General features: G+C 41.4%; 1 non-coding gene across 1 annotated transcript; it reads right to left on the bottom strand.

Moving 5' to 3' along the window:
- Positions 1–2,197: 2,197 nt before the first annotated feature.
- LOC123596643 lies at positions 2,198–2,385 on the bottom strand. The gene has a single exon (XR_006711797.1). It is a non-coding gene; the product is annotated as a U2 spliceosomal RNA (small nuclear RNA).
- Between the last annotated feature and the right edge of the window lie 6,871 nt (positions 2,386–9,256).

Below are 9,256 nucleotides of genomic sequence, written 5' to 3'. Positions count from 1 at the left end.
TGATTCTTCCTTGCCAAAACAATTAAGCTCAGAGCCAGAGGCTTTCTCTGGGGGAGATAAGACAGTATGTCCACATCACCATTAACTCCTGCCAAGTTCCTGCTCTGCAAAGAAGCCAGCTTTCTAGTTGGTGGCCTTCTGATGCCTCACCTCCCTGAATCACACCTCAATTGTGGATTTTCCCTTCCTTTAACCCAAAGTCAAAACACCATGACTTCTTTGCTTTCCACTTTCTCATCCCAAATCCTTGAGTTTCTTTTCAGATCTGGTTATGGTGGCAACTTTTCTACTGACCCCATATAATCTGGCAAATAATCTCACCACTTTGTATTTTAAAAAAGAATGTTTCTAAAGTAAAACTCTTGTTTTCCTTTCCAGTCTTCATTTTAAGGAAGCAGTAATATTTTTCTTGTACTCAGCAATTCCCAGGTGTCTGGGGGATAAAAGGAACCTTTTCTTCCTTTCTTCTCCCCCTGGTGATTGCTTTTTCTCCTACTCCTTTCACCCCAATCTGCTGGATAACAACATCAAAATACACCTGGAAAACACACACAACTCAAGCTCCAACTCTTGATGACCACTTACGAAACAGAGATGAAGTAACTGTACAAAATATGCCATCTAGTTGAAACTTGATTCTCTTTTCTTTATTAAAAATAATATTCTTTATATCTTAAGATATCTTAAGATATATCTTATATCTTTATCTAAACTTTATCTTAAAACTTAGACTTACAGTAAAAAATGCAAATAATATGTATTTTTAATGACGGGCCTCTCTGCTGCCCACAGGAACCTGGTTGTTGGCTGGAGTACAGGTATGAATGATCAAGAAGTGTGGGGAAGGAGTTGTACATATTTATAACATATTACACGCTACGGCATCTGCGCACAGACAGAGAAAGATTTGGCTTCTTTTTGCCCTAAATTTTTAATATTAGCATCTCCCATCTTGTTCCGCTTTCAAGTCAGCTGGCCTTGTAGAAGTTTCAGTAAGACTCTGTATAAGCTGGCCCCACCACCACCATCCCCAAATCTTCCCTCGGTTAACCTCTGCAGAGCACTATCCTCACTCCAGACTTAGATGCCTTATACTGTGCATCACTTCATTCATCCTACACACATATGCTAAGTGACCAGTCTATTCTAGGCCCTGACTTCACATTTTTACTTCTGGGTAATGCTCCCCACCGCCTCTTCAGTCTTCTAATGGCACTACTGGTGAAGGAAGTGGTTCAAAGTCACATAACCAAGAATGGGCAGAGGAAAGATTCAGAGCAAAAGTGGAAGCTGTGAACCAACACATGGTGCCAGCTCTGGGGTCTATTACACTTAAATCAGGAGGCCTTTTCCTCTCCCATTCCCGTTCTTTCCTTTCTTCACCTAATAGTTCTCCTGAAAGACAAAGCCAATTGAAAATAAAACAGAATGAAGTACCTTAAGCTAGTGGATGGTTGAAACGAGGAGGCATTAATACAGATGAGTGCTTTGCTTTCTTAAAATCAATGAATACTACATACAATCTGACATGCAGTCATCTCTGCATTTATATCTCCATGATATCCCCTTCCTTTGCCATTGTATGTCAGCCATCCATCATTACGAAGATCAGCATAATTATCCAGGGAAAGAAAGCCATTTTAGGAAAATATGTTCATTTGGAGAACATGCCTCCTGAACACAGGTAGTGGGTCTCATTCCCTTTCTGGGATCAGGGCAGGATGAGAGCACGAGGGGAAATAACTGAATCTTCATTTTTGGCAAGGTCTGTCATCAAAATTCTCTCACTTTCATAATCCACATGAACAATTGATTTATTTTTCACTGTTGGCATAATTATACTTGTATGCATGTTGGTAGTGTGTAGGAAGACCAACAACGCATTCCATGTATTCCTGTATTACCATCTGGACCGTCTTTGGCTGACCCTAGTTGTAGGCACACAGCCCTCGCTGTGCCTCCATCAGGCACACAGCCTAGAGACACTCTAAGGAATTTTCCTCGAGAACGACCACAGTCAGTCAACACAACCAGAGCTACCTGTCCCTGATGGGGACAGGTCTACGCCTCTGGGAACCCAGGAACAAGCCACCTGCCCAGACACTCCAAGGCAGAAGCATCTAGCAGACACAATCTCAGATTAACGCCCCCCTCACCAGCTCTCAAGCTGACTTTAGACACCTGGGTATTTCCCTTGAGGGGGTGCAACGTTCCTGAAGGTAGTGCAATACAAGGACAATGTGTGCAGCAGACGGAGCAAGCTCTCCTATTCCTTCTCCCTGCTCCAAAAATGCAGTATATTGTCCTCCATAGAGGACGTGTCATATACTAAACTGACAAGAAAAGATACTACACTTGATCTTAGCCAAAAGGCTGAGAAGCGATCCACAGCAACAACTGAAAAGGTGAAAGTTTTCCAAAGCTGTGGGCGCAATAAGGCATTGTCTGCAGAGAAAGAATTCCAACCTCTGCCTACATAAAGAGAATTAATGAAAATCAGAGTATGTGCTTTAAGGAACATATTAGGAAGCTTTGGCCGAGGTGAAGAGTGTTCTCTGTCTCCTTATCACAGTGTTACGGCCACTGTCTCATTTCCTGACAAATTGTAAGGGAACATTTCCCACTGACAGTACACACTGCCCTCTGAGAGTAACTTGTGTCCTCAGGATGCTGTAAATGTGACAGGGGAATCCAGATGTTCAGTCCGTGGGAGGTTCATATCAGAACATAGCCATCTCAGCACAGACACCTCACTGTCTCATCGAGGTGCTGGGCATGAGGCCAGAACAAGCGAGACAGGTGAAGGCCCCACCAGGCAATCCCCACCACGTGGGTCTCTTATCTTGCATCCTTACCCCCGCTGAAGAGTTTCACAGGCCAGCAAATTCATCCCCACCCACCAGACCTCCCCTTCCGGCATCACTTCTGTTCAGGGAGCAGGGAGGTTGCAGAGGTAGTTGGTCCTTATTGATCCTTAAAATAAGGACCGTGGTCACTAGTGAGAACAGAGCCATGCACAGCATCTCCAGCTAACTTGCCTCCATTCCTCCTGACTTGAGCTTGCCTTGCTAGCCAGAAACCCCTCAACCCCTGCTGACCGAACAGGACTTTTCATCTCCCTAAAGCATGGAGCTTAAAGAATTAGTTGTAATTTCACCAATCAGAGGAATGATATAGAGGTGTCATCAACTAGCAAACCACACATGTGCCCTGACACAACAGTAAGACCACCTTTATGCTGCCAGTGCAATTGGCTCCTGGCATATACTCGGGTAATTATGCCCAGAACTCCAAAGAAATATGTAAAATAAATGATTTCTTTTAACCTGCCATCAAACCAACAAGCAAAAGACGCCTTTGTTAGATGTCCTCAAACATTTGATTTCCTGTAACACATCACTCAACACATTATGTGCTGGGATATAAGATAGAAACAGGGAGCAGGGCTGAGCCCTGCCATCTGGAGTAACACACTTCAAGGAGATGAAGTTCGCAGACGGCATGCTGTTTATGGGACAGGAAGGGTCTCTGGATTTTCTTTAAGTTCTTATTCTCCCCCCACCCCCCAGGACCATGATATAGGTACTTCTTGTGCCTTACCTGAAGCAGAACAAAAAAGGAAAAGAGAAGAGTGGGGAAAAGGGGAAGTGGTACAACTTTGTCTTCCTTGTAATAGTTTTTCTTTATTCTAGTGGAAAGAAGAACAATTTGGAAAGATGCATTATAATCGTGCAATTACTAACTGAGCAGTTTGAGTCATCACAGAACTCCCACTCTGTTACGAAGAACCCAGAACTATGGAAGCCTGATGCCAAACTGGCCTGAAGGAGAAGCCTGAAGAAGTCTGACCCCCTAAAGGAGTCAGGAGGATGTTTTTAAGGTCATCAAGTTCTAGGAAGAAAGCCGAGCTTAATTAAGCTTAATTCGTGGTGAGAAATCATTCCTTAGACTTGATTTTCTTTGAAAAACACACTCCTCGCTTACACTCATCTTTAAGCTAGGATGAGCTTCATGATATTAGCAACATTCACTCTGGCACTACACTCGGCCAGAGTACAGACCTTACCTTGGCGTCTATTTAAATGTATGTATGTAGCAGTACTGTTTTCCTATTCAGGACGCCAGATCCTATTCAAACAGCCATGGATTTTAGGAATTAAAACTTCTATAGGCTAAAGCCACAATCAGAAACATTTTAAATGATGTTAAAGTTCAAATCTAACCACTTATTACCTGAATTTGTTGTTCTGATTGCTGTACTTGGATAAATACAGTCCCGAGACCTATTCAGTGTGCCAGTTTTATTTCCCTCATAACATTCAATTCAACATATAGTAAAACAAAACAAAACAACAACAAAAACATGATGCAACAAGAAGTAGAATGTCCGGAAATAAATATAAAATATTGAAAGTGTTTTTTTAACATTTATTTACTTTTGAGAGATAGAGCGAGACAGAGCACGAGCAGGGGAGGGGCAAAGACAGTGGGGGGACACGGAATCTGAAGCAGGCTCCAGGTTCTGAGCTGTCAGCACAGAGCCCAATGCAGGGCTCGAACTCACAAACTCACAAGATCATGACCTGAACCGAAATCGGACGCTTAACCAACTGAGCCACCCAGGCGCCCCTAATGTAAAATATTTTAAATAATATAAAGCATCAGGCCAAATAAAAAAAAATATTGATGATAACTATGATGAAAACAAAGGTAAGGGCAGAAGAGAAACAAAGAGGTTCCAATGCAAAAAAATTTTTAAATTTTTTGTAATGTTTATTTTTGAGAGAGAGAGAAAGAGACAGAGCTCGAGTGCGGGCGGGGCAGAGAGAGAGAGAGAGAGAGAGGGCGACACAGAATCCAAAGCAAGCTCCAGGCTCCAAGCTGTCAGCACAGAGCCCAATGTGGCACTTGAACTCATGAACTCACACACTCACAAGATCGTGACCTGGGCCAAAGTCAGACACTTAACCGACTGAGCCACCCAGGCACCCGAGTGCAAAAATTTTTAAATGTCCTTTCCTAGTTAGGTGAGCAAACAATATTTTGTGTAAAAATAGCCTTGTCCAACAATTGATTTTATGTTTCTTTTTAGAAAAAGATGAATTATCTTTTTCAAAACATTCCACACATACACAAAAACAGCCACTCCCAGATGCATGTAATAGAACTTGGTATTTGTGTCTCAGAAATTACAATCTCATAAAGGGGGTGGTTTTGCTACTAGTGAGACTGAGTTCTTAAAATGGCCAGCTAAGCTGCTGCAGTCCAGATGTATTTTTGTCTTCCTCTATCTCTATTGTGAATTATTTAAAGCAGCCTACTCCACAGTTTGAATTTGGCCCACATTTTAAATCAAGTTCACCAAAATAACATGCTCAATGTACTAATTTCCATTTAATAGAAATATTTCTATAAATTTCTAATACCACTGAAAGGCAGTATGAAGCAAAGCACAAAAATATGTCTAAAAACACATTTTATCCCAGGAGAAATTAATCTTTATACAAAAATATCATGCAAATATTTATTTGCAAAGAATTCCAAGCATGTCTCTAGAAAACCACATTTATAAACAAACTAGTGGGGCTGTTTAAAAAGACTTTCCAACAAATTGGTGGTTCTTTCATGTTTTTTAAATTACTTTTATAGAAATGTATTGTGTATGAAGGACCTACATGATTTTTGACTGGATAGGGCATTTTCATTTTTAAAAAGTAAAGATGTGTAGAGTATTACTACAATTTATTGGGACCAATTCTTCCCACAGCCAAGCTATCTCCTACAGGGACAAATTTTCTAGAAAAATAAATGAAGCAAACTGGAAAAGAAGGAAGATCATAGAATCTCAAACCTGGATGTTCACCTCTGCCTTTTCTAAATTACTAGGAACATTTTCAGGTCAGACAGGAATTCATGGGCCCTCCTAGGGGTCTTTGGTTTCATGATACTGGTTTGTAAGTCTCTCAATCTGCTCCAAGGCAATTCTAAGCAAAATTTTAAAGTATGCCTCTGTGTTTGAGAATACCCGTGTCATTTTCCTTGGCTCTACCTTAATTTCTATTTGTGCAATGACCTTGTAAAAATTATAACAGGCACCCATCCAACCAACATATCCATCCACACCCAGCCAATTTATATATAAATACAAATTTGTATTTTTGTACACATTAGACTTACTCTGCTGTATTTTGACAGTGTTGTCTTGTGATATCATACAGATTAACGTTTCTGTGATATCATACAGATTGTTTCTTTTTTTTTTATTTTTTTTAATGTTTATTTATTTTTGAGACAGAGAGAGACAGAGCATGAATGGGGGAGGGTCAGAGAGAGAGGGAGACACAGAATCCAAAGCAGGCTCCAGGCTCTGAGCTGTCAGCACAGAACCCAACGTGGGGCTTGAACTCACAGACCGTGAGATCATGACCTGAGCTGAAGTCAGACGCTTCACCGACTGAGCCACCCAGGTGCCCTACAGATTAATGTTTCTACTAAACAGAGTGACTATTTCTGCAATAGTTACCTGGGGGAGAGGAAAGTCCTTAGACAGAAAAATTGGACCTTGGAAGACAGACCTTAAATTTATTCATTCTTTAATTAAGTGAGTATGTGTTGAGTGTATGCTGCATGGCTGGTGGTGTTCTCCAGCCTGAACAATTGCCCAAAGTAGAAACTAATGGGGGAGGCAAAATTTTACCTCACCCTCTTAGGGTTCTTTTTGGCTGACCTGAGAATCAAATTGACATAGGATAAATCAACAGGAGAAAGGCATATAAATTCATTTATTACAAGTTTTACAGAATGTGGGAGGCTTCATAAGGAATGAAGATCAAAGAAATGGCAAAACCTATTTGCTTTTTTATATTAGGTTGAACAGACAAGCAATTCTGGAAAAGTGACTGAACTATGTGGAGAGGCCAAGGGAAGAGAATTATTTTCACAAGGTCTGTTTGTGTAGAATTCTCCATCTCAACTTCTCATCCTTGATGGTAAGAATGATACTTTTATTTTGGTACAGGGAGGACATCCTTCATACAGGAATTTTATGTCCTGCTTTTAAGAAAAATAAGGAGGGTCAGCGTGTTTTTCTTGTATTTGCTGTCACTCATGTGCCTTTAGCTTAAAATAGCCAATATGTGGCATATTTTGGAGTTACATGTTCTGAACTCCTTCAAGATCATAAATCACACACACTCAGCACTTCCATTTAGATATCTAAACAGCATCTTCAATTCAGTGTGTCCATACTTAAACATGCTCTATTCACTGCTTCCCCCATGTCAGTTGATGGCAACCGTTCCCAGTGGCTCCAACCTAAAGACTCAATACTTCCCTTTTTTTCTTACTCATATTCACTGGAAATCTACGGGCACCACCTTCAAAGTATATCCAGAGTCTGGCCCCTTTCTACCATCTCCCTTGCTCTCACCCTGCTATGATGCACTTGTCACAACTGGATTATTGAGACACCTTCCACACCAGCTCTTCAGCATTTACCGTGTTTCCCTATAGTCTATTCTCAGCACAACAACCCAAACCATTCTGATAAAAATGAAGTTCAAATCATGCCATACATACCTCTGTGAAAAGCCCTCCCGTGATTGGGCATTTCACTCTGGAAAAGCTAAAGTCCTTACTGTGGCCTCAAGGTTCCTATGACCACTTTTTCCTGGTCCTCCCCTCCTAGCCCACTCCCCTCTAGCCACACCGGCCTCTGCACCCTTCCTCTAATGAGCCAGGCATGCTACCAACTCTAGGTGCTGGCTGTTTCCTCTGCCTGGAAAACTCCTCCCACCCCCATATGTTCACGTGGTTAATTCCCATAAGTCCTTCAAATCATGTCTCATCAGATTTCACCTTCTCTGTGAGCCTTCCTCATATTACTCTATTGTGTATTACAGAGAGAGCCCAAACACACAAACTCCTTGCTGGCATTTCCAACTTCCCTTAAACCATTCTATTTTTCTCCATGGCACTTATTTCAATCTAATAAAACATATTTATTAGGTTTTGTTATCGACTGACTGCTTGCTGCTTGATGAGGGTGGGGTTTTTTTTGGTTTTGGTTCTTAGGCTTCCTGATGTATGGCATCGTCATACCATAGAGTGGGTGCTCAATGAACAACTGTTCAGTGAAGGGATATGAGCAGAACAGATGTGATCTCTTGCCATCAAGAAGGTTACAGTCCACAGGAGTGATAACTCTTTTCTCTCTAGGCTTCCTTTTGTGCTCATGACCTCGATGAACCTAGATGGGACTGAAAGTGCCAGAAGATGCTCTGAGGTGAAGGAGGAAGGATGGCCTATTCCTTCCATGAGCAGCTATACTGAAGCTGCTAGACCATGACTTGGAGAGAAAGGAGTTATTCCCCTTTTCCCCCCACTTTTATTGAAGTATATCTGACAAAACTGTAATATATTAAAGTATACAGCATAATGATTTGATACACATATAGCTTTTGAAAGGGTCCCTCCCTTTCACACATTTATCTGTGTGTGTAAGAACACTTAACTTCTACTCTCTTGGAAAATTTTAATTGACTAATACAGTATTATCAACTATAGTCACTATTTTACACATTATACCCTCAGATATTATTTAACTTATAACTGAAAGTTTGTACCTTTTTAGCAACTTCTCTCTATTCCCCACCCCAATTAGCTCCTGGCAATCATCATTCTACTCTCTGTTTCTATGAGTTTGACTTTCCCCTTGCCCCCAGATTCCACATATAGGAGAACTCTCCAGGGTACAGGGTCAAGTCAGAGGGGAGCTGCCTTACAGTCATTCCTGTGGCAGTCTCTCTCTGAGGTCACTCTTGGGAATGGGTCAGATTTTCCTCAGGTTGCTGGTAGGTTTCCCTAAAGCCTCCATGACGCATACTACAGGCAATGATGCCCATCTCCATGTGCTTTAACTGCACCTCCTATAGTGTCTTACATATCCACCCCCAACCTTGGCAAAACTTCTGCTGTCTCAGGGAAGGTGTTTTCAATGAGCCATTAGGAAGTATAATCAATACTTATCAATCCAGTGGTTCTTTGATGTAGAGCTATACAGTGATGTGAACTATCTCCGGCAATCTAGGAGAGATCTATTGGGTCAAGAGAGTCCTCCAGATCCCCTCAGCCAGTTCTCATAGATAATAATGACTTTGTCAACTCAACTAGGCCCCTTCTCTATGTGTTGCCCTCCTCCGGGAATTCATATTTGGTGCTTAGTATGACAGAAAATATTAACAGTCTGAGAAATTCT

Source organism: Leopardus geoffroyi, chromosome B1 (genome assembly GCF_018350155.1).
Source record: "Leopardus geoffroyi isolate Oge1 chromosome B1, O.geoffroyi_Oge1_pat1.0, whole genome shotgun sequence".
NCBI lineage: Eukaryota > Metazoa > Chordata > Mammalia > Carnivora > Felidae > Leopardus > Leopardus geoffroyi.
This window is presented reverse-complemented; position numbering and strand designations above follow the sequence as displayed.